Below are 25,584 nucleotides of genomic sequence, written 5' to 3'. Positions count from 1 at the left end.
AATGTCTTGCGAAGGAGCATGTCGGGGGTGGGGGCGGGGGAACGATTGTCAAAAAGAGGGTGCTATAATTGGGCCCCAGCACCCCGTGGCAGATTGAAAACTCTGCGCCTATAGCGAAAACACTCACTGTGGGTGGCCGCAAATGAAAACGCTAGCACAGTGAGGTCTATCAAAAAATAGGCGTGAAGCTTAAAGTTACATTAATATACACGAACAAAGGAATTAGTAAGCAAGCGACTACCTCAGTGAAGCTGAACTTCACTGCTTCTTTTGACTTTCTATCCCCAGTATTCCATTACCCCTTTCTCAACTTATGCCTCATGGCACACTGCTATAATAAAAAAAAAGCATGTAACAGCTATCTAGAACTCGCGTCTCAATGCAGTATTCTCATTTCACCCTATACGTTTACGTCGGGCTCTTTGTTACACCAGTTACTAACGACTTGTGATATTAAGCAACAATTACTGCTAGGCAAAAGGAGTCCTTTTGGTGGAGCTTGCCAGTACACACCTGCTATGAGGATGCAGCTTTGGCACAGAGTAGATTGGTAGCAACGCTGATAGGTGGATCAAGCTTGCTCAAAAGCTCGTAGGTGCGGGCTCGTAGCAGGCAAGGATCATGCCTGCTCCGGAGGCCCCGATGCCTGCACAGAGAAATAAGAACATTGAAGTGAGACACTGCAGCCAACAACAAAAAAATGCAGATCGAAGCATAAGGCTGCACTACAGCAAACGTCAAACTCAGAGCAACTGATTAGCTTATTAAGAGGCTAGATAGAACAGAGAGCTAAACAGAAGAAGGGCTTACACGCCGGAAGCACGTGCGGCCGAAACCGCTGCGCATGCTGATTCACTAGACCGCGTATACGTACGCAAAAACTATCATCAGTATACTGTTGCATTTGGGTTGCAAGCCCCAAGGGTAGCGTTGGCCTGGCGGCCTGGGGCAAAGCTGGAAACATCCGAAGGTCCCGGCAAAGGATGAGTCGACTGGCAACAGAACAACTTGTTTATTCTGGCATCGCAAAAGAGCAGCCGGTCAGGGCGACCACGTTACTCGCAGGAAGAAATCGAAGTCTCTCGTTGGCGTCCGGGGCAGCTCTCTTTATATACCCTCGGAGTCGAGGGCAAGAAGGAACGGCTTGGGAAGGGTCATCCGATACGGCGTCGCTTCGACATGTCCAGACGTGACGGGCGCGTCCGCCAGGCCGGCGCCGGTCAGACCTCCTCGCCTCCCAGTTGGGGAGCTCCTCTCCCCGGCTGCCGCGCTTTGACAAGCGTGGGCAAAACATGCACACACACACACACACGCACGCACGACGACACGTGGCACTGAAACCTGCCTGGACGCGCTTGGCGGGAGGCGTTGCGGCAGCGAAGAACGAAGCCGCGGCGTCCGTTGCATCCGCGCCGGCTATACCGCGCGTCGTATGCGAGACGTAACAGACCGCCCCGCCGGGAGAAGGAGATCCCGATGGTCAGGGGACTGCATCCGCTGTCCAGAGGGATGTCGCTCGATGATGCTCGTAATCGAAACCGATCGTCCCTCGACGTTGCTTGAGCGCAGCGCACAGAGAAGGCCTCGTTCTCGGGTTCAGGATCACATAGGACACTGCAAAGTCACTTCAGGAGAGTTGCCATTTTTGTGCTCGTTCCCAGCAAGCGTTAGAACTACGCCGAAACGCAACCACTCAGTCAGCAAGCACGAGACAACCCTCACTAAGCTCTGCCAGGCTCTTTCCCCTTTTATACTACTGCCTAGTTCCTTACAGTAGTCAAGCAGCACTCAGAACGCGTCCACAAATTGGAAAATTGCACAAGAAAGCACATAATCACTTTGAAACACTAAACAAAAGCAATATGTTAAAAATCCTGCCTCAGGAAGAAAACATCAGTAACCAACAACTTTGAGGCGGATTCCTACGTTAGGGGCTTCGACTTAAGCCATCGGCGTTACCGTTGAGACTCCCCTTTTTGTAACGCACCTCAAAGGAATATTGTTGCAAAGCGAGGCTCCAGCGCAGGAGGCGGCCATTTTTGGGAGAGATGGTCTGCAGCCATTGGAGAGGGCAGTGATCCGTCTCAATGATAAACCTCGAGCCGGCTAGGTAGCATGACAATTTCTGAACGGCCCACACGAGACACGCACACTCTTTCTCGGTGGCGCTGTACGCCTGCTCACGACAGGTCAGCTTACGACTAGCATACAGGACGGGGTGTTCCACTTCTCCATTGTCCCTTTGGCACAGTACAACGCCCATGCCTCGCTCACTAGCATCGCACTGAACAACGAACCCTTTGGTATAGTCTGGCGATCGTAGCACAGGCTGGCTTGTTAGGGCGCTCTTTAGGGCGCTAAAAGCTCTTTCCTTTGTCTCGCTCCAGACGACTGTTTGGGGCTCTGTTTTTCTTAGAGCATCCGTCAGGGGAGCCGCGATATCGGAGTACCTGGGGATGTACCTCTGATAGTAGCCGGCGACACCTAAGAACGACCGAATATCGGTCTTCGTGCGCGGTTGCGGGAAGTCTCGCACAGCGGCCACCTTTATTTCAGAGGGGCGGCGACGACCCTGTCCAATCACGTGACCGAGGTAGACAACCTCGGCCTGTGCTAATTGGCACTTGGGAGCCTTGATTGTCAAGCCCGCTTCGCGCAGGCGGGTTAGCACTGCCCGCAAGTGTGCCATATGCTCAGACCAGGATGCAGAGAATATCGCTACGTCGTCTAAATACGGTAAAGCGAATTCTTCCTGTCCCCGCAACACTTTGTCCATGAGGCTTGAAAAGCAGTATGGCGCGTTCTTCAAACCAAAACTCAAAACTTTAGGACGGAATGTTCCCATTGGTGAAATGAACGCCGCATACCTACTAGCCTCTTCTGTAAGTGGAACCTGCCAATAACCCCTGACAAGATCTAGGGTGGAAATAAACTGAGCGCTACTAACTTTCTCAAGGCGCTCCTTGATGTTAGGGATCGGATAAATTTGATCCTTAGTAATGGAATTAAGCCTGCGGTAGTCGACGCAAGGACGAGGTTCCTTGCCCGGTACCTCAACTAAAATCAAGGGGGAGGTATAATCACTCTCACCCGCCTCAATAACACCGAGCTGTAGCATTTTCTTTACCTCAGCCTCCATAATATCGCGCTGGCGGGGTGACACCCGGTACGCCTTGGATCGTACTGGCTCTGGGGAGGTAAGTTCTATATCATGAGTAAGGACAGAAGTCCTACCAGGCCTCTCAGAGAACTGACCTTGAAACTCTTGTAAGAGTTGGTGTAGTTCGGTTTTCTGCTCAGGCGACAGCGGTGCTTTAATGATTAAGTCACTAATGACCTGATCAGTGTCTTCCCTGTTCGTCACTGAGCTTAGTCCCGGAAGCTCGACCGGAAGCTCTTCTAACTTTCCCTTGTCGGGCATTTCCTCTCCAGTACCTGGTGCCTTCAACGCTACAGGCTCAATTTTATCCAGTTCTGACGTGCTCGGAATATCAGCTTGCTGCGCCTCCGACCCTTTCTCATTGTTCGACAACGTCGGCCCCGCAACTACCGCCTTTGCAGCGAGCTCCCGAACTCTCGATCTGGTTAAGGCCTGAACGCTAGCCTCACCAAACAAAAGCCCCTTCTCGCGCAGGAGGTGATCGGACCTGTTCGAAAATAGGTACGGGTACTGGGGGGGCAGCCTAGATGACACTACGGCCTCCGTCTCAAGTGCTCCGAAAGGTCCTTCAATAAGCACTTTTGCTACGGGCAGACACACGCTGTGAGCTTCCACTGCTTGCTTGATCCATGCGCACTCGCCCGTGAACATATCGGGTTCTACGTAAGAGGGGTGAACTACATCCATTGTAGCTGCGGAATCACGAAGCACTCGGCACTCTTTCCCGTTCACGAGGAAGTCTCGCATGTAAGGCTCGAGAAGCTTCATGTTCTCGTCAGTGCTACATAATGACAAACACACGACTTCTCTTTTTGTTTCTGGACACTGCGCCGAAAAGTGACCCGGCTTCTGGCACGTATAACACACGCGCGCTTGCCTCGCCTCGAACCGCTTTCTGCGTTCGGCTTCGGCTGCCGCCGTCTCCTTACGTTCCGTCGGACTGCTTTCACTCGCATCCGCACTACGCGTGTCCCCCCTTGCTCTCATGGGTGTGAACTTCGGCCTCTCAGACTTGGAGCCAAATTCACCCTTTTGACCGTCCTTAGCTCCGCGAGCCCGACGCGTCACAAACTCCTCGGCTAGCTCGGCGGCTTTAGCCACTGTACTAACGTCTGGCCTATCCAAGACCCAGTACCGCACGTTCTCAGGTAACCGACTATAAAACTGTTCCAGCCCGAAACACTGCAGAATTTTCTCGTGGTCACCAAACGCTTTCTCTTCTTTGAGCCACTCCTGCATGTTTGACATAAGCCTGTAGGCAAACTCTGTATATGACTCATTTCTGCCTTTTTCATTTTCCCGAAACTTCCGACGGAACGCCTCCGCTGACAGCCTGTACTTTTTTAGCAGACTCGATTTCACTTTGTCGAAATCCTCTGCCTCCTCTCTCTTCAAGCGAGCGACTACGTCGGCCGCCTCGCCGGGTAACAAAGTGAGCAAGCGCTGTGGCCACGTTTCCCGAGAGAACCCCTGCTTCTCGCACGTTCGCTCAAAGTTAACCAGGAACAAACCAATGTCCTCTCCAAGCTTAAACGGCCGCATCAGGTCAGTCATTTTGAACGATACTCGTTCTCCTGCACCGTGTGCCTGACTTCCATTACGAGCGCGTTCCATCTCTACCTCGAGACGCTTCATTTCCAAAGCGCGCTCTTCTTTCTCTTTTTGCTCTTTACGTTCGCGCTCCTCTTTCTCTTTTTGTTCTTTACGTTCGCGCTCCTCTTTCTCTTTTTGTTCTTTACGTTCGCGCTCGTCTTTTTCTTTTTGTTCCCTCTCCTCAATGGTCTCAAGGCATTCCGACAGCTCGTCATCCTCAGCCTCCAACTCAAGAATCGCCCTTAGCAGTTCTGGTTTTCTGAGTTTGTCTGAGACATCAAGACCCAACTCTCTTGCAAGCTCCAGCAATTTCGGTTTGCGCAACGACTTCAAATCCATGGCTGCTCCGAATGCTGCTTTCTCTACTGCCTACTATTGTCTTGCCGCAAACTAACCCGGCAGCAACGACAACACAATTACCAGCTCTGTTTCTGACACTAACAAAAGCCTGGCAAAACTCAGAAGAAGAAAGTCCCGCACTCACCAAACCTCGCAGCCAAGAATTCAGCGCAGTCGTTCCGCTGCAGGCAACCAGTCATCACACAGGGCTCGTTGCACTGCTCCCGGATGGTCGTTGAGCTGCTCAGCATACAGTTGACCGCATATCTTCGCTGCTGGCCTCCGTTGTCGGGATCTCACCGCTGGCAACCAGTTGTTGCATTTGGGTTGCAAGCCCCAAGGGTAGCGTTGGCCTGGCGGCCTGGGGCAAAGCTGGAAACATCCGAAGGTCCCGGCAAAGGATGAGTCGACTGGCAACAGAACAACTTGTTTATTCTGGCATCGCAAAAGAGCAGCCGGTCAGGGCGACCACGTTACTCGCAGGAAGAAATCGAAGTCTCTCGTTGGCGTCCGGGGCAGCTCTCTTTATATACCCTCGGAGTCGAGGGCAAGAAGGAACGGCTTGGGAAGGGTCATCCGATACGGCGTCGCTTCGACATGTCCAGACGTGACGGGCGCGTCCGCCAGGCCGGCGCCGGTCAGACCTCCTCGCCTCCCAGTTGGGGAGCTCCTCTCCCCGGCTGCCGCGCTTTGACAAGCGTGGGCAAAACATGCACACACACACACACACGCACGCACGACGACACGTGGCACTGAAACCTGCCTGGACGCGCTTGGCGGGAGGCGTTGCGGCAGCGAAGAACGAAGCCGCGGCGTCCGTTGCATCCGCGCCGGCTATACCGCGCGTCGTATGCGAGACGTAACAATACACACGATTTGCTCACGCCAGATGCCTGCAGTGATAGGCCACACGACAGTCGTGTCCAATGCGCAAAATATCCGGGCGTGCATTTACGCTCGTTGGAAGCATTTGGGTTACAGGTAAAATATGTGCGCGAAGCATGTGCGTGCTATCCATCACCGGGTAAGCTGCGTGACGGGTGCCGAGCAGCTGGGCTTGCGTTCGAATGCGACAAACGAAAGCGGCGGTTAATTCAGTCAAAAGAATGTCGCTGCAACGTCGCAGGTGGATGTAATGACGGCAGACTGAATTGGCGCCATCTATGCGGTTTTCTAGTGCGGATGAGATGACCCAAGGAAACCCGCGAAGAGGAGATCCAAGCAGGGGTGGAGGTGGAGTAAGTATGCGATTAAAGAGGAGGAGGGGGTGCACCTTTTCCTCCAAAAGTTGCCGATAAATCCGTTCCAGTATACAAGCACGGACACTTAGTTTCGTGCAGTAATAGCCGTTCATCGAAGTACTCCGACCTCGTGCATTGAAGCGGAACACTACTTTCGCTCACATAGTGAAGCTAGGAACTTGCGCGACTCTGTGAGGAGAAGGACTCCGAGCCCCTTGCGCTGTGCAATAAAAGGAAAACTTTGCCTGCGCTTACGCACATGGAGACGATCAACGCCGACCGCCTCCTCATTCCCAAACAGTCGGCTTCTCCTACCAGCAAGTGTTCTCAAGGAGAAGCCAGCCTAGCAGGCGCAAGCACTCGCGTCGAAATGGGGCAGGGCTCGCTCACCAGTAAATGAGAAAAGCGAATGAAGCCACTCAGAAGTGTCGGAACAAACCAGAGAGAAATGTCATAAGTCAAACTGTAACCTCGAAAGCTCCGAAGGAGTCTCGAAAATGACTAGGGGGGAACGCAAGAGGTTGCCGATTGCTACATGACCATCCGTTAAACAAATACATGAAAATAAAAAATAAAATCCAGTCTGGTATTTGTCCCACGCGCTTCACTTTTCTCTGCTAGATTCATGGAACTATACGCGCTTTAATCGCTCCCTGCACACTTATCCGGCGCGTTGCGAAGGACGGAACTCTCTCCGACCGTAAAGGGAGCTGTGCGCTTGCAATAAACACGAAGAACACAGAAAAAAAAAAAGAAAGAAGAAAAAGAGAGGAAGAAAAGTTAGCAAGCACGCGCCCGCATAGTGCGAGCGGAGGTTGGGTTTCGGACACAGCCCGAAACTTTAGAACGGCCCCAAGAACGAACAAAGGGAAAAGACGCACAAAAGAAACCCAAGTATGCGCGACACAGCTCGCGGCGCGTCAGGCGTGCACGTGTGTCCCCGGCGGCGAACGAGCGAGTTTCGCGTTGCGAGCTCAACCCTTTTTTCTCTCTCCTCCTCCTCCAGCGGGGCGTCGACGGCGTCCTTTTCTTCTCCCCGCTGAGACAAGCCGGGGCGGTGCGTGCGCACTGCCGTCGGGCGGGAGACGTCGCCAACCGCGTCGCGCCTCGCCCCGTATATACGCGCTGCTCAAGACGAGTGCCGCTCGTAAAGCGGGTCAACGACTGCTTCGCGCAAACGAGCCAGCGAGAACTCTCCAGACCCGCGGCTGCCTCGCCCGCCGATTGAAAAACACCGCGACTGACGATATAGTAAACCGACGGTTAAAACCAAGGAGAGTACGAAGAATTCCAGTCTCCACTTAATAAAACTACACTTGAGGACATGAGAGCAGTGCTGCAGGGCTGGTTGGTGCTGCACGCTGTAAAGAAGGCAGCGCGAAAACTAGATGAAACGTCTGGCGCTGACCTTTTCACAACATGAAGCACCAACTATATAGCCCGGCAGCACGCTGGTGTACAAAGGGCCCTTCTTTAAAGCGCTGGTGAAAGTTTTATCTGTTTTTCATTATGTGCCCCGTCTAGTTTTCGCCTTCATCACAGCACACATTTAAGGAATTTACGGAGTGCCCAGAAGGGCCCGCGGGCCGCCAGAAACATGTGGACAGCGCAGAGTGGCTGATATCGAGAAAGTGCAATTTTTGATCACATGGTTTAGGCGAGGGAGTAGGGTATCACTGTCATTTCTTTGTTCCGGATTAAGTGGAAAAAGTAACGGATGATATTTTTTATTAGAAATCAAGATAACTTAAAGCGTATGGCCAGACGCTACACCTCCGGTAGGTGTCCCACTAACGACATTCACAATTCGAGCCCTGCAGTGACCCGGAGTTGTTCTGGCATCAATACGACCGTTGGGCCCTTTGGATATAATCAACTTATTATTTACTCGCAAGAAGTATTCCTATGAATTGCACCCCACAGAAAGCAGAGTACCAGGACAGGAAATGAATCGGTAACCGGCAGCACTGGGTATTGAACCCAGCACCTCTCGCATACGAGGCGTATGATCAAACCAGTAAAGGTCATCGCTGCTAAGCAAGGTATGCTTAGGCAATTAAACAGCAACAAAAACAAAAGCTCTATGCAAGGCGCACGCCGTTCCCACAACCACATGGAACAAAGTCTAAACGCCAGGGCCTTTTTCGCTGTTCTGGAAGCGACACGTGCGCGCTAACGCCCTCTTGGCATTCGTGCAGATATGTATGTGTTCTTCTTCAAAAGTTCAATGTTTTGCTGAGCAAACTTCCGGGCGAAACGAGCGCCATGTTACGCAACAGAGCAAAAGAAGTGACCTTCAACAACCCTTCTTTAACTTCTCAGTCACTTCCCCCTCCCCCCTTTCGGTCGTCAGTGGCACTGCACCCAGACTCGCAGAGGACATGCGAACACGACATCCACAACGGTGAGAGAAAGGGGTGCGCGAGACGGAAGGACCGAGCAGACCGTTACAATCTAATCGTCTTCGCACACAGCGCAAATGAAACAGTTGTGGCGGAAGAGGGGGCGGGGGCTTTGCGATCCGTCACGGCTACGTGCGCGCGCACAGCACCGGCGGCCGGAAGAAACGAGAGTCGGCAGCAGTCTTGACGCGAACCCGAACTCCAGGGATAAACTCCCCCCGGCCTCGTATACCCGAACCCCTCCTTCGTGCGCGCCTCTCGTTCGGCAGCAGAGGAAGCACCAAAGATAACGCTCAGGAGGACGGCGGGGAAGCAGAGCAGGAGCACCAGGCAGCCGCCGCAAAGGCCCGGTAGATGCCGTCGGCGGCGGCTGATGGGAGAGCGGAGGAGACGTTTCTCGCGCACTTTTCACCGGGCCAGAAGTAGCGCGGTACGGTGTGGAACGTGCCGCCGACATCGACGTGTGCGTGATGTGCAGGCGAATGTATATTATCATGGACAAAAGTCGTTACAGGACGGTCGGAAAGCGATGTATAGGCTCATATAGACGCCGCCTTTGTCACCTATCGTGTCATTTTACTGTCATAAATTAAAGAACGCCAGTTTACTTTCACCTCCACAAGTACGTCTCGATCCGGCAGCTGAGCTTTCCGTCTTCGTTTGCGGCTCACACGTCCCGCAGACTTTTGCCCCCGAGTGTACGTAAGAACGCGGCTTGTCTCGCTGTGCATGCACTCTCTTGCACAGGGATTATTTATCCCTGCACATAAGGGGGGGGGGGGGGGGGGGCTATGAAGAGAGAGGGGATTTTTCCTTCCGCACCTTCATCTGCCTGATGCAGGCGAAGGTGTACAGCAGGGCGTCGACCCAAAGTATCTGGATAACTTGCAAGCGATGCGCATTTCTTCCACAGTCTCTGCCCACCTCCACGCAAAGCTATAGTGCGCGTGTAACACGTGAATCTTTTCCTTACAATTCCGCGCCCACATACGCGCTCAACTGACGGTGTGCAAACGCCGGTGCTACCGCTCCGGTTGCTCACGGCGTCTCTCTCCCGTGCCACGCTGTGAGAAAAGACAGGCTGCGCGCGCGACGCGGCGTCGGCGGCGGGTGCGCAAACGGTCGCACGCGTTTAAGCTTTCCCAACATTTTGGCCCGATCGGGTTTCGCAAGGCCCCGCCCCGCTCCGCGACAAACGGACGGTTCCCCCCCCCCCCCCCCCCCCCCCCCCCTCCTCGCCTTGCTTCCTTTTTCCGACGCCGCGGTCGCCGCGACTCCAGCTGCCGCCGACCGCGCAAGTACTTGAGACGTCGCTCGGTCCGTTTTTATTTTTCCCTCCTAATTCAATCTCCGCTTGGTTCTCGAGCGTTTGTTCACTTGCAGGAACGGGCCACGCACACGTCAGCCTATACACGACAAGCACCTTCAGTGAGGAGAGACTCGTACTTCGCAACGTGGACGCGAGAGGCCGTGAGCCCGTACGACCTCGCAATAAGAACGCGTCAAGGTCCGTCGCGGTCTCGCAAAATGTCCCCATTTACACCTATGCTATACTGAAGCGAACATATCCCCGAAGCACATATGTCAACGCGATCACTTCTAGAGCGGAAGTTCTCCCGCAAAGGTGAGCCTCACAGAATGCACGTGGGTAAGGACGGACAGTGGCGAAACATCAAGGACAAGGACCTCATATCCTACACAAGCGCACGTCCGCATGCAGACGTCGAGCGTAAAAGAAAAAAAAAAAGGCGTTGATGCAATACACTCCGAATCAGCCCAAAAGCGTCGGAATGGCAACGCCAGTGTCTAAATGGAAGGCCGTGCCAGTAAACGCACTTTATATAGCGTTCGTGCGCAGGACGAATGCTGACGCAGCAGAAAGAGTCGTAAAAAATAGATGGCACGACTTCAAGACGCACGGGCTTGCAGCTCTGGCAAACGCCAAAAAGTTAGGGCGGATTTCTCCAGCTTGCGGTGCCCGCCGTCTGTAGTAAACCGGCCGACGCGCTGCTTAGGCGTAATATGTATGCAGGAGAGGGAAAAAGAATGCAACGAATAATCAAATCGCAAAGCCTATCCGCGCGAATATTTCTCCAGGGACCACCTATACGGATCGCAACTGGCGCCGTTTTGGGTACGCTCCGGAATATTTCGAGACCACCCACGCGGCAGCACGTCCGCCAAAGCGCTACCATATTTGCTAGGTCTCCGTTAGACCTAGTTTCCATCGAAACAACCTCGCACTGCATGTTCTGGGAACGCCAACGAAGAGAAACAAACGCCCCGGTGGAACAGTGTTCTGGCTGAAAACTGCGACCAGATGGCGACTACGACAGCATTACGCACAAACGCCACGTCACACTGCGCGCACTTTTTCTCCGCATTGCAGCCGAGCTCTGTGGAGAAGCACCACAAAACAAAAAGAATAAGACATGCAAGAGGAAGAGGTACGCATTACGGACAAATGACGCCCATAATTGACTGCGACAGTCAGAGAAGGCGTGCGAACGCTGCAGGAAAGAGGAGTAAAGAGAGAAATAGAAAGGCACAAAAGAAAAAAATCAAAGCGAAGCAGGCAGAGAGAAAAGGGAAGCGCGCCGACGCGAAGGCCACTTAGGGCCGTCGCCGGGCGAGAGCGAAGCCCCACTCAGCCCCGCCACGGCCGTCATCGGGGCGCCGATCACGTCGACGCGTCGACGGCCCGTCGCCGCCGCCGCAGCGGTGCTTGTGGCGGTGGTCGAACCCGGTGCGAAGCCGCACCACCGCATACGCACGGTGCACCCCCTGTCCCGCCCCGCAATTGATGCTGTGAATTCAATTACGCGGTCAGAGCCGTCGGCTGCTTGCACATTCACGTCGCATGCACCGCTCCGGCACAGGTTTTTTGACGAGTGCGCTGTATGGCGAGGCAGGCTTCTTTTCTTTTCCCCCCTTCTTCTGGAGCAGTGTATACATAGTAGCGGAGCTCTGTACAGGCGGTCGAATTTGTCTAGAGTGGTCTTCGCATTTGGCTGCCGTGCTCAGCTGCCGCAGAGTTCTAGAAGAAGTGGTTGTGAAGATTTTCTTATCTTTTTCCGGCGCATTATGAGAACGACTGTCCCTGCTTCACTGTACCCCTCCATCTGTTCTTTTGATGGGATTTTACCTTGCTTTTCTATCATCTCCTGAGCAGCGCCCATAGGCTCAAGATCGCTTAGGTGGCGGTTTAGTTTACCGAAGTGTCTACACGGTTTTTATAATTATATTTTAATTGTTTTTCCGTTAACGCAGCGATATCAACCCGTGAATGCACAAGCGTTCAACCGCACCGCAACACCTGCGCTAAATACAGTAGTACATCCGCGTTATAAGGCTTCACGGTATACAGTACGATTCGCACAGTCCACAGGCAGCGAACCGAGAGTCTCGGCAAGAAAGGAACAGACCCCGTTTAATTAAAGACCAGCTTCGTGTACGCCGGAACCTCGGGCCCTATACTGGTTCTGTCTCATTACTTTACTTCCCGGGATGGCACTCTAGTGAAGACCGAGTCAAGACGACGGTTTGACACAGGCAGACTGAGTACACAGTGGGAATCAGCCTGCATAACTACTGCGCCGAGCGAAACGGGACGCCTTTGGTTACGTAACGCACGCGTATCGGACGCAAAAAGGAACACCGAGGCGGCTCCCACGCTTCCCCTCTGCCCTCGACAGCCCGCTGCCGCTCCCAGCGATGGTCACTGACTGCAGCACGAGTGCACACTATCAGAACTCTGCATGCGAATGGACGACGTCTACAAAAGCAGCAGTCACACAGTGGGGCTCCGTCGCCACGACCAGACCCCCCTGCCATCTGCACGAAGACGAGTGGAGTCTCGAGAGAGAGGATTTCGATTCATCCTTATTACAGGCGTTTTGCGTTTTTGCCAGCGCTGCAGGCGACTGGGCCATTTGTCGCGCCACGTTGCTCTCGAAGGCGGGGGGGGGGGGCGCATAAGCGATGGACATCAGCAGCACTTTTGGAGCCGCCAAGCGGAGCGGCAAGAGCGAATGCAAAGCGTCTGCACACGACTGCCATCAGGCGTACAGTGGAGAGCGCACTGATGTGTAAATATACACGACTGGTCCGGCAGTGGTTCACCTCGGGCATATGCTAAGCACCGCCGTCGGCACAGAGTATCTTTGCAGCAGTGTAAAACGAGGCAGGCGTATTGTGCGCTCCGAGTGCCCGGGACTGCATGCAGCCAAGGCCACCCTGACCTCTGCTACGGCTTAATTTTCTTTACACTAACACGCAGCCAGCGGGATCCGCGATGGATGAAAAGAAAAATTAAAAGAAGGCAAAATATTGACCACGATTTGTTCGTGCCCGCTCAAAACCACACAGTCGTTCGCGTTCGGGCAGCTGTATAGAGGAAACCAGGCTCGTTAGATCCCACTCACGGCCGGCCACGGCAAACACCGGTGCACTTGGCGGCAACGCCGTGTATCGACGCCAGCCCTTCCTGCAGTGTTAATCGACATCGATTTCAGACTCCAACGCAGTGCCGAACGCGATAGGACACACCCAGGGGCTAGTGTCTATGGAAGGGCGTTCATACTTGCCGTCCATATAACCGCCGCACACGTGGCCTCGCGATAATCCAACATTCACCCTGCGGAAAAGAAAACAAAAGGCGCGACCAATGACAGCGCGCTGCAGCTGCCCACTTCCTCGATTGCTGTTTCGCAAGGAACGAGCGGGCCCCGCGCAGCAACGCGCGATCGATGGCAACAGAGCGCGCGGGCCGGGAAGAAACCGAGGCCGTGCACTGAAGCCATCATCCGATCGGCCCGACAGAGAGAGAGACGGCAGACCACGAGCACCTCGTCGGTTCCGCGAAACTGGGCAGCTGGGCCGCTGCATCGCGATATTCGTGCATACGAGGCCCACTATCCCCCTTGATCGCACGCTCGCGGATATTATGCGAAAACCGTTGCTGCTGATACAGAGCTGACACTTTATACTCCGCATGAGTGTGTCCTGTTTCTTACCCGACTGCCTTTGTTTGCCGCGAGTGTGCCTGTATGGCGCAGCAGCGAAAATGGTATTTGGTTTTCTCCGTGTGTCGCGCAGAGCAGTCAAGGTGATATATAGAGCGCGCCCTGTAGCGCACCGTTCCCCATTGTTCTCGGCACAACGATGTCCCTCTCTGCCTGTGAGACGAGGGCGACTACCTTCCCCGCGAGGTCGCCCAGAGATGACACCCCGACCAGCCAGCGCTGCCGATGATGATGCCGCTTCACGTATATGCGGCTGCTGCTGTTCGCACGCTCGCTTGTGCGAACGGCACAGTGGCGAAGACAACACATCCCACGGAGCGTACACGCGTAATCTCTCCGTCGACGAAGTCTGCGGCGAGGAAGCATGAGATATGCGCTCACTGCCGCACCAGAGTGTGCTTCCCTCTCGGGAGGGGCTCGGCCAGACTAAGCGAAATAATACACGCGATACGCGGCAGAGACAACCGGCGCACTCGTGTTGCGCCGTCACGCGGCATTAGGTCGCACACGCTGCCTGCCGCGCGGGGACGCACTGCAGACTCGCACGGTCCGTATAGATGGGAAAGAAAGAATAGTGGAAACGAGGAGGGATGAAACATCTATCGGCCGAAGCGACCGAAAGGAAGTCGAAAGGGTTCCCACTGGACGTGACCGGAGTGCAGATCATTTTTTTTGTTCGTTTTGTTACAGGCTACGCGCATTCCGAGTTGCAAAAAGAGCAATGAATGGGGAGGTGAAATCGAAGGCAAAGCGTCGGTGGCTGCAACGCGGCGCATTTCCAGGAGGCGCGAACGGAAGCCGAGAGAAAGAGGGTCGATCGTGGCGTTCGATAATATACGCCGATAAAAAAAAAAAAGGCCGCGCCGAGGCAACCGAGCGAACGGGGACGGAAAGTTCCGCGAAATTTACAAAGCCACTTTCCGCTCTTGCGATATACGTATATATCGAGCCCCATCGAGGCATGCGTGGCCTCGATATAGGGCGTCAATCAATTAGCGCCAGGAACTCTATTTTTCTTCGCCCCCCCCCCTTTTTTTTTTCTCGCACTAAATGGCCACGCTTTTTGTGCCAAGAAAGCAACGCGAAGGACAGCTATATCTCGCCCCGAAACGAAGCACGTTCTAATCACGAATACGCCTATATTGGAGACCAGCTTACTCCGTCTTGACTCCTTTCTGTTTAGGGTAGCACGCAATACTGATATACACTGTTGCCTGCACGTATACTGAAGAGCTCATGGTTGCGTAGCAGCCAACGCAAGACGGCCAATCCACGAAGCGCTCCAAACAAATGCAGCTTCTCAGGGCGGATTGAGTTACACGCGTCACGTGAGAACACTGCCGCATGACCAGCTGTATATATGCATACGTGCTCGCTATCCGAGAAAACACAGGCTATAGCGCGCTACGCAAACGTTCGCCAATTAAACGTTTGTGTTCTCGTTCCCTTCCTTTTACGCGGAAGCGCGCGCACTCGAGTCGGATTAGCCGCCTACGTGATCTCCATGCCGAACGAGCTCGCGCTGCCGGCACTTCGAGGAACGGAAAGGGGGGGGGGGGGGGGGGGAATCTACGGCTGGCACACCTTTTCCGGACACTGAAAAACAAGCGTTGATATATGCGCCCTCGGGCGACGTCGTCGGTTGCGTTGTCTCCGCGCGGGCGCGGCCCGCCAAGTGTGCGGCCGGATCCGGCCGATACGATCGGCGAGGTAAAACAGAGAAGACGGGGTGCACGGCCTGCCCTTGCCCGCCAAACCATCAGAAAATGAGCGCCGCTCGCGGGTACATGCGTCTATCGGCGCCGTGGATCTCGGGATCCATGCACGCACGGGCTCGTTTTCGAGACGCGGGCGGGCTATAGCCGGCCGGCAGAACGTTTCGCTTGGCTGGCTCCCTGCTCGGACCGAACAAAGGGTGCAGTTGTTAAGAGCGAGCTGGAAGCAAACCGAAAAAAAAAAGGAAAACAAAATAGGCTCCGTTTCTAAGAGCTATAGATGCAATGCAAATTTTTTCTCTCTTTGCTCATTTTTCTTTTCTTTTCTTTCCTTTTGTAACCGACCAACCAGAACATATGTCCTGCACAAACGGGACATACGTTACAGAAGGCTGAAAAACGAAATAAAAAAGAAATGCCCAGAACGAAAAGGCCGCGTCTCTCCAGCGCTAACAATAGGCACGTATATAAATCTCCCCGTCTTGTGAGCGTATACCGAAGAAAGGATGTCCGCGTCATGCGAACTATCTACCGATGAGCCAATTTACGCAAGAAAACTTTGGGCCTCGTGCAGCAGTAGCGAATGTTGGCAGACGTGTGCGTTTTTATATCCGCAGGGCGAACAGCCTGCAGGTCTGCAGTGCGCAGGTGTTGTGCGGTGAGTTGCGACACCGGTCCACAGCATAACTGGGTTGGACCCACATAACAGCCCACTGGGCCATGCGTGCAATGTGTACGGAACACGCTTCGGCGATCTAGCTCACGGCTTACCTAGCGAAACTGGAGGTGGTTAATATTTACGCTAGCAAACGCCATGGACTGGTGCACTCGCGTATAAACAACCGCCTTTCTCAAACAGATATTAAGCGGACACGGGAAGAGGAATGAGGGGCTCGTTATGACAGGCATACGAAGGAAGCGAACGGCGAATGGTGGCTTCCTTCATATGCATGTCTTTCTCTACGCAACACACGATCTATATAGACGCAACACGTAACAAGCGTGTAAGACGCAACAAATTGCGTTCTTCCCGTCTTCACGCCGCCTCCTCCTCCGCGGAACAGATCGTGGAGCTGCGCGGCTCACACAGGCAGTTCGAGTCGTCGCCGCTATATGCTATATAGCGACGGGGGAAGCGCCCTCGCAGAATTGAAGCGTTCGCTTTAGGCGCGAGGATGGCACACAACATTTCAAGAGTAGTCCGAAGTGCCGCAGCGCTCTGGTGCCTAGCACCACATACGTCACGCGGGAATTCCACGCCCCGCTGCGTTCGGTAAGCGGCTGTTCAGAGCTTTAGCCGAATGAGGCCACTGAGGTGCACCCGGAGTCCACTCATCCTCGACTACTTCTCCACGCATCGATTGATTGCAGCAAACAACAAAGCTATCCGGCCGGACCGGAATCATATATAGAGAACCGTTCGCAAAGCCCGAGTGCCCCGCTTCAAAGCGTGTATGAGCGTCAACAAATATGACATATCGACGAAGAAAATGCAAAGAAAGGAAAAGGGAAGCGTCACAAAAAAAAAAACGAAAATGACCCGCAGCACCTAAGCGAGAGGGAAGGAAAAAAAAAACGGCGGAGCCACACCAGCCCCGATCCCCGTGCAGTGCATAGGGGCACAAATCACACTGTTCCGCACGGATGAAGAAGCGATCGAGGCAGGACGCGCGGGAAGAATGCACGCGCACGAAATGCGGGTCGATCATCGCGGTAATAGCGCTTGGTGCTGCTGCTCCGCGACCAGGAAGCACGGCGCCGAGACGGTGCCGCGCCGCGCGCTTTGTTTCGTCTCGTATGCAGGAAGCACGTGCTTACGCGCAGTCGCCCGCGGGGCAGCGCTTTGCGTGTGTATGCGGATTGTATCCGCGCGGCTCAGAGAAACGCAATGTGAGAAGCGCAGATCCTTCGCGAGAGCGCCCACCCACCAAGCTTTCGGCTGACGCAAATGCTTATATGTCGGGGCGCGCGAGACGCAGTCGCTCGCTCGCTCGCTTCGATGATGCGATGGAACCAGTGCGATTGCGGAAAACGGGTTGTGCCATCGCTCGCTTCGACCCTGGGCGCGCATTTTCTTTCTCTCTCTCTCTCTCCGTTCTTTTTTTCTTTCTCTACAGACATGCGAAACTACACAAATTCACGCGATGGAACTGCGGCAACACGCGCGAACGCACCATCCGCTCGTCCGCCGTGACTAAGGCGGCGCGATTCAAGGTACACCGCGTCGAGCGCTCGGTCCACGGATACGCTCGAAGTCTCGTTAGGCAACGCGCCGAAGCACGCTTTTACTGTACCCGGTGGATAATAACCGCCGCATGCTAATCGCAGCAGATGGTGGAGAGGAAACCGTTTGCGCCACCATCCGTGAAGCACGGTTGCCACGCAGCGCGCAACAGGGATGTTCTCGCGCGCGGATACGCAGCAAAATATAAGTGAGCGGCCGCTAATTAACGGTCGAGCAGAGTGAAAGTGACGAGATGTAACACCAATTGCAGTCAGGCATACACGAGCTTAGCATTCCGTGCGAGCGCGAGCGCAGCGAACGAGCTCGTGTCTGGGCAGCTTCGAATCATACGGAAGGGAACACAATCACTGCATTCGACCAACGATTACTCCGTAAGTATACGAGTGAGGTTCGTACTTTTTCCTTTCTTTTAACTACATAGTTTCCCAGAAGGCGCGTGACCCCGATAACACTTTTTCAGTTTCGACAGAGCAAGGAGAATTGCGGTTCTTCAACGCGAACCCAGCGGTCTTTTCATGTTGCGCCTGTGCGTCACATGCTCAAACAGCGCGCCAGGTTATGAAAAGCGAAACTATAGCTTGCAAAGGTCCACGCGGCTATGCGTTAGCGCAAACGTTGGTCTTGAACGCAGCGGCTGCTTCTACAGTAGGATCCAGCTTTGAAAAAACATTTAAAAAAAAACAGCAGTTGGCGACACTGGACGACGGTCCGCGCGCCATCCTGTATTACTCCTCTGGCCATTAAAGACAGTGAACAAAATCAGCTTTTTAATGTTTGACTATATTAAACAAGTCGAGAATAACAATTCTAAAGCTTATAATTATTTTCTTGTTATCAGGCTCTTGTTTAGGTAAAAAGAAAAGTTTTAACAAAGGACTATACACTTTTGTCGTGGAGGAAATCTGTGAGGCAGTGCTAAATGTGGGCGGAGCTTTACCGCAGATTTAAGCTGTATTGCTTCGGAGCGATATACACCGAGATCAGCGGTCTACAACTCGTAGTGTCTGCACCAGCATCTACGGTCGGACACCGCTTGTGGTGCGCAGCGCGCACAGGCCAATACAGATCGCTTTCTCAACACGCCAGCTTTTTAGTGCGCGGGGAAAAAAAAAAAGAAAACGAAAGAAGCGCAGCTTTGATCAAACAGGCTGCGCCGCGGCGTCCAAAGGCCGGTCGAGGGGAATAGCACAGCTCAGCATAGCCGCGCGCAGCTTGTGACACACGCCCGCGGCGACAGCATTTTTCTCCAAGCCGGCCGTTCTGGGAACGCGGTCCGCAGCAGCACGGAACAGCGGCGTCGCCCTCGGGGCGTACGAGGAACGACCGTTGCGGCTGCTGCTACCGGGGAAGCGCACGTCGCATGAATCAGCCGCTGCACGACGTGTGTGGAGCCATCGATTCTGGCGGCCCGGCGCGGCGCCGGCCGCCGCACACAGGTTCGGCGGGCGCCGTACCGCCTCGCCGCGCACGGATGTATATGCACTATGTGCCGGTCGTCTCGATGCGGCAGCACGCACGCTCGCCGCTCGTTACATATTAGTTTCCGCGGGGATGAAAATCACGCACGCCATATAAATAAAGCATTGTACAATTGCGAGCGGACCAACTGAGCTCGTTGCGGCGCCGACAGCTGTGTCTGGGAAGCGCGTGATGCGGAGTCGGAACCGCAGCCAGAACACGTGTTCCCAGGCGCCAGAGTCGCTGCTGATATATACGCTTCACGGCGGGGTCCCAGTTCCGACCAACGGGCTCTCACGACGTTAGCGCGCTTTCGCGGTCGTGACAGAGGTTACACCGGCGTCCCGCCAATGTCGCCACAAAATGTATGGACGGACAAACGAGGCGTGACGCGTTACGCTTCTGCAACGAAAACAGAAAAAAAAAAAGAGAAACGCGTGCAGCATAGGAGGTGCAAAAGTCGTGGTTCACCGGTGAACGCCGGAGCCCGGAAATATGGGGGAACCAAGTCCAACGAATCCAAATTGTCATTTATGGCGAACACGGGAGCTATAGGCTATACAAAGGCTATACAAGGCCGCATACAGCCTTCCCAGCTATTTTCTCGTTGTAGTGCCTTTTCACGGGCTAACCCGAATACTACCCCGTAAATAACTCGTTATCTCAACTGCTGGATTACTCTCGCGACCGCTTCCAGTGCGTGGCTATACAGTGATTGCATGCAGGACCGACCCACTCTTTTTTTTTTTTTGGTTATCGTAGTTCCATAGCTGTTTCGCTTGAGCTGAGGACATCGGAAGCTTGGGCGTGTTGGCGAAGTGCCTCAGACGTCACGCAATTACGCGTTGGCGTGTGAGCGCATGCGTCGACTGAGTGGGTGTACTCTTGATTTCGAGTTTAGCTGCGCACGGTGTCCAGCCGGGTGAGGTCACTCCAAAGCGCTCGAATCTTTAGATCCCACTTTCTTCTAGCTCACGGCGAACAGTGCAGAATATGAGTAATATGAGCGTAAGCACCCCGTCAATTGCTCTTTCAACCAAATAAAAAACGTTCCTCCATGATGTTTGCCCTGTCCCATGAACCGGCCAAATTATACGCCCGTCCTGTTCGGCACCGTGTTTGTGCTTTTTGTTGGTTTTATCTCCCACATCATGTTTTAGGTTTTTAGCCCTGTTCTAGTCCTGTTATTGTTGGCATTTTGGTTTTAATTTAACTTTAGGTTTTTAGCCCTGTTTTAGCCGTGTTAGTGTTGGCATTTTTTGGTTTTTATTCACCTCTCGTCTCACCTGAAGGCGAAGGAGCTTTTCATGATTTCGCAGCCTCATGTCCATCTTCATGTTAAACCTCTAGCTTTGTTTTGGCGTGATTTCTTGGCGTGTTTTCATTCATATATTCTTTCAGTTGTTTCGTGTTTTGTTTTTATGACGCGGCTTTTGCTCTTTCACTGTCGTTGATGTGGCCCAGATCTTATCCTGTGACTACTCTTCGGACTGATTCTCGATCATGCTTTGGTTCCCATCACGTGCGCACAGTTATGCAAAGCGGCCTAAGATTGTGAGGGGGCTCAGTGATTTCGCTTTCCCGGTAACGGCTGTTTCGTCATCTGTTCTAAGGACTGTTGTTACATTTGCTTTTGGTGCGGCCTTCTTTCGCCATGCCCTTTGCCTTCTCTCCATCCTTCTCTCCACCTTTACCACTGTATATATTTCCACAGCAGTGTGTTCCGTGTTCCACGTGTCTCTCTTCGTTTGTGTCCCAAAGTTCATGCTGGCCTAAATCATGGATTCATACCAACTGGCCCAGAAAAATGCCATTTCTTTACTCTTTTCCTTTTTTGAGGCAGTACAACTTTACGGCCGCACCGAGAGCAATCTCGCGACATGAAACAACGCTCTGCAGTGCAGCCAGCGAGGTCCCTCGTTTCCTGCAGTTTTATAGGCACTATTCAATGCTGCACCGGGTCGTTCAACGCGAAACCGGAGGCTAATAACTCAGTCATGCATGATCCTCCCACGACACCGTAGAAGCGCTTAGTGCAAGCAGAAAAACAAAGCAGCGGCAGGCACGAAGAAAGAAAGGGTTGTACGCGGCTGCGCGGGGCTCAGATGCCAGGGGTGATTCGGGCGGGCGCCCATCAACAGTGGGAGAAGGGGAAACACCTGGACGATACGGTCGATTGCAATGCGAGAAGGCTGCTCTCAAATCGCAAAGAAAATAAAAAGATGGTCAGCCACACAAAGCATTGACGGGAAGCGGGCACCAACACAACTCAAGAACGAGGCGGCAAACACCTCTTTGAAGGAGGCCGCCTAGCCAATGGCGTCGACCGACGGTCATGACGTCGTGGTTAATCCGTTAATCCATGGTTGAGTGCGCCTAGCACCTGCCAACCCCCAGCGATGTCACGCTACTAGGAGCAAAGGGATTAACCGCGACGTCGTGAGAACTCGTCGGTGCCATTGTTTATAGGGCCTGCTTTCAGGGGCACTTGTCGACTTCGTTCACGAGTCGTATCCGAGTATATCAGTAATCCTTGAAGGAAAATACTACTGTCCACACAGCAAACAAGAAAGAGCGCTAATCTGGAATTCGCGCAGAAGCATACGCGGCATGGAAAGTGGAAGAATGGCGTTGTGTCCTTTTTCAATGACGAGCCCACCCTCGCAGCTGCAACGGCGGGTTAATAAATGCGCCAACCTGCGCAAGTCATGGGGAGACGTAAATGCGCTCAAAGATGCGATGAACCCGATAACGGTGCGCATCACACCTTCGCACCCACCAACCGTAATCGACTATGCGCAGCCGCGCACTAGGGCGAAAACCCACGCGTTGCGCTGTTCGCGCCTGAACCACCGTCGACTGTTTGCCGCGTTCCTCCGTCCTTCGTACTGTGTGGGGCTTCCCGCGAAAAGCCACTTGGAACCTCGTTCAGCGGCTCCTCCCACTCTGGGCACAGGTACCTACAGCTACTACAACAACGACGTACTACTGCGCTAGAGCGCACGTGCATCGTTCCGAAGAGAGCCGATAAAGGAGGCAGGCAGCGAACCGAAAGAATGTGCGCCTTTTACTACACTCAATGGGTGACGAAGGGCGTGGTGGAAGGGAACAAAACGGCAGCATTGAAGGGAACAACGGCAGCAAACAGGAACTGAAACACGGAGAGCCTCTCCTCCCTCTTTTCGAAAATAGAAAAAAAGAAATGGACAGTGAAAGCGACATCCTTCATTGTTCACCCCTTTTTTTTCCGTCCTTTCTCCCGTGCCAGAGCAGGCCGACCCCGAGAAGGAAAAGAAAGACGCACAACAACGTAGCAGCAGCGTTCACGGCGGCCGTGCACACGGCGTTGAGGCGGAGTGGGTGGGGTGGGGGGGGGACCCGCAAGTCGGAAGAACGACCGGCACGAACGACCGCGCCGACACAAAAGAGGGGGACCCCGAGAAAGGGCAAAACGCGAATGGAAGCGCCGGCCGGGCCACGGGTACGGGGAGCCACCATCGATTTGGCGCGCCCCCCTCCAACCTCTTCGACGCACCCCAGCGAAGGAAGAGGAGCCACTCTCGCTTGGCGCCTTCCGACCGTGCTGACTGAGCGACTTCTTTCGCTTCCTAGCTGCGGGACTGACGGTGACGCAATTTGGCAGCGTTTGGGGAGGAAGCCAGGGGCAACCCGATGAAGTGGCCCAACGAACGAAATTTCTGCGAGGAACGGGTTATATATTGTAGCCACGGAAAAAAGAGAGCTCTAACTTGTTCCGGAAATAAAGGCCGCTACAGGACGCGGACCAGGCCGTCTGGTGCTCGAATTCGAGCGGAGCGGCCTCCTCTGACGAGTCTCTCAGATCCCGGAATAGCAGTCACGTAGCAAAGAGAGACATACGCTTGCCGAAAGCACTTCTACTAGAATTGACATTTTCAGAAGCGCTAAAACACCGAGGACGCAGAGGGAACAGACAGGGACGAGCGCTACTTCCCTGTCTGTTCCCTCTGCGTCCTCGGTGTTTTAGCGCTTCTGAAAATGTCAAATCTGCACCAACTAGCCCGATCCGCTACCCTTCTACTAGAAAGGTCGCGATGAAATCGAAGTCGGCGAGAGAAAGAAAAAGAAAGCGAACATGTTTTTCGCCTTCTCCTGACTCCGTGACAGAGCTGGCACCGTATGTTGCTTTCAGTGCGTATACATACCCCAAAGCTTCCGACAATCCGTAACTGGACAGGGACCCACTGACCTTAAGTGATGGCTGAACAGAAAGGTAATAGGGCACCTTCGAGATATTTTATTACTCCATCTTGGATATGGCGAAGGCCGTTTGGGAGTCATCGTAGACAGCCAAATCGGAGGTTCGGGGTAATTGTGGATGGCACTGGGGGGTAGTGACGTAGGAGCCACAGGTGTCGGTTTAAGTACAGCCTCGCACTGTCAGCGCGGGAGCTAGATCAGTACTGCTAGTTCCACGGAGAAAGTTGTGCCACGAGACGGGTATTCAAAACAAAGCTGGCGTGATTACCGATAACCTTGCTAGAACATACCACACCGGAGAGGTTTGGTAAGGCTTCGTCGGTCGACCGACCATCGTACAATCACCAAAGAATGCACTGGGCGATTCGGTCGCAAACAAAGGACGTTGCATACATTAAGGCACTCCATCATCACAAATATGCACGCAGTTTTGCGTGCACAGTTGCACGCGCCGGACAAAAAAAAAAAAGAAACAAAGTCTGCGCTAAACGGGAGAGAGAGAGCGTGTGCGGTCAACCAGTTCCACGAAGAGAGGTCACACGGAGAAGACCATCACCTCGCCAATCCCGTTTAGTCGGGGCCCTGAGCGCAGCTGAGCTTCGCGAACCTGACTTTTCCGCCAGCAGTCATGACCTATAACTGGCAACCTATACAGTACACGCCAAGTCAGCCCACACGTCAGAGTGTACAAACTTGTAGGCTTTTGTCCATCCGTAACGACACGCTAACGTCGTGGTCACAGCGTTTAAACTACACAGCAACGAATGACCTTAACTCGCGCAATAACAGGGCGGGAAGTCGGATAAAGATTGCACCACAGTTGCACGTCTGGCGCACCCATACGGCAGTCCGCCGTCCATTTTGACGCCTCGTCGTGACGGAAGCAGAGGAGTGGCCGGAAGGCGACCTTGTCCCGTTGTCTCGCGCACGCGGGAGACTGCCGCCGCCGAGGGGACCTTTAACTCACCGGGAGGCGGAATCACCGGGCCAACGCGGCGTTCGCACGCAAGGGCACTAGCGCCGTTCTTACATTCGCAGCCCCCGCGCGCGAGCAGGCAGGTCGGGTCGCAAGTAATCGCGAAAAAATACCCGCTGCTGCCCACTTAAATAAGCAAAGTGTAAATGGCCTCGGTCTAGCCCAGGAGAGGTCGCCTTAGCCGTTGTTGTTGTTGCTGCTGCTGTTAGTGTCGCAAGCAGTCATGTCGCGGAAGCAGGTCCTAAATGCCGCGCCTAAGCTGCCACACAGCCTGCGGGTTCCTTTTTCCGTGTTTTTTTTCTTTTCCTTCCTTCCTTCTCGTCTTGCATTTGACGGCAGTGCGTGCCGTCGAGCTCCACCTTTTTCCCGAGAAGTGACAGCTGCAGCTGAGAAAAGCGTGCATTTTCTACACAGGTTAATGGCTAATAGTTAGCGTCTTTTTTTTTACGCGCCAAAAATATATGAGACATGGCGAGGGTCTGCGCAGACTCGCGCTCAGCAGCCTAATGATACTGACACTCAGCCACCGCGAAAAACAGTGGAAGAGGCTGCGCGCACCTGTAATACGAACATTAATACGTGTTACGAAATCTTAACATGTAAGCTAGCATATAAAACGCCAGCGCATTACAGCGGCGCTTGAAATCGCACGGCGGTGAGCAGTGCGCATCACCTGCAAGAGAACCACTCGAGAGAAAGCGATAAGGTATCATTTTTTTGAGAAATGCCACGTCGCTGTAGTCACCTGCAAGAATTTGAGAGTGGCTATTCCTCTTTGCACTCAAAACATGCATGCACCGTCTCGGTTGACCGCAGGCAACGTTCACGCCTTCTCTCTTATCACTGCGAACTTGAAGCTTCGTCTAAACTTCTCCGCGAGTCTATTTCGCAAACGGAAGCCGTTCTCCCTTCTCTAATTTTGCTGTTAACCTCTGAGAACAGCTCCTTCCTACGGAACGTTAACAAACTCGCGCATTCCAAGCACAAAGAGTTCGAGAGATGAGGCCAGTTACTGCGTTCCCTTGCGACATTCATTTTACTTTTATCCCCTTGTGAAAGTGAAACGACGACAGCACAAGAAAAAAAAAGATATACAGAAAGAAACAACAGGATGAAGGTACGTGCCTGCCCACATAAGCAGTGCCGCTGGCCACGTATTCGTCGCATAATAACTTATATAGTCCGATCGCCG

General features: G+C 53.6%; 1 protein-coding gene across 2 annotated transcripts in view; it reads right to left on the bottom strand.

Annotated features, from left to right (window-relative positions):
* Nucleotides 1–25,584, bottom strand: part of LOC144125517 (transmembrane protein 198) — a 94,003-nt gene that overhangs the window by 11,210 nt on the left and 57,209 nt on the right. For both annotated transcript variants that reach the window (XM_077658982.1, XM_077658983.1), the window contains exon 2: nucleotides 514–646. The gene's annotated coding sequence lies outside the window, so the exon portion shown is untranslated. The remainder of the gene's footprint in view (nucleotides 1–513; nucleotides 647–25,584) is intronic.

This window comes from Amblyomma americanum, chromosome 3 (assembly GCF_052857255.1).
Source record: "Amblyomma americanum isolate KBUSLIRL-KWMA chromosome 3, ASM5285725v1, whole genome shotgun sequence".
NCBI lineage: Eukaryota > Metazoa > Arthropoda > Arachnida > Ixodida > Ixodidae > Amblyomma > Amblyomma americanum.
This window is presented reverse-complemented; position numbering and strand designations above follow the sequence as displayed.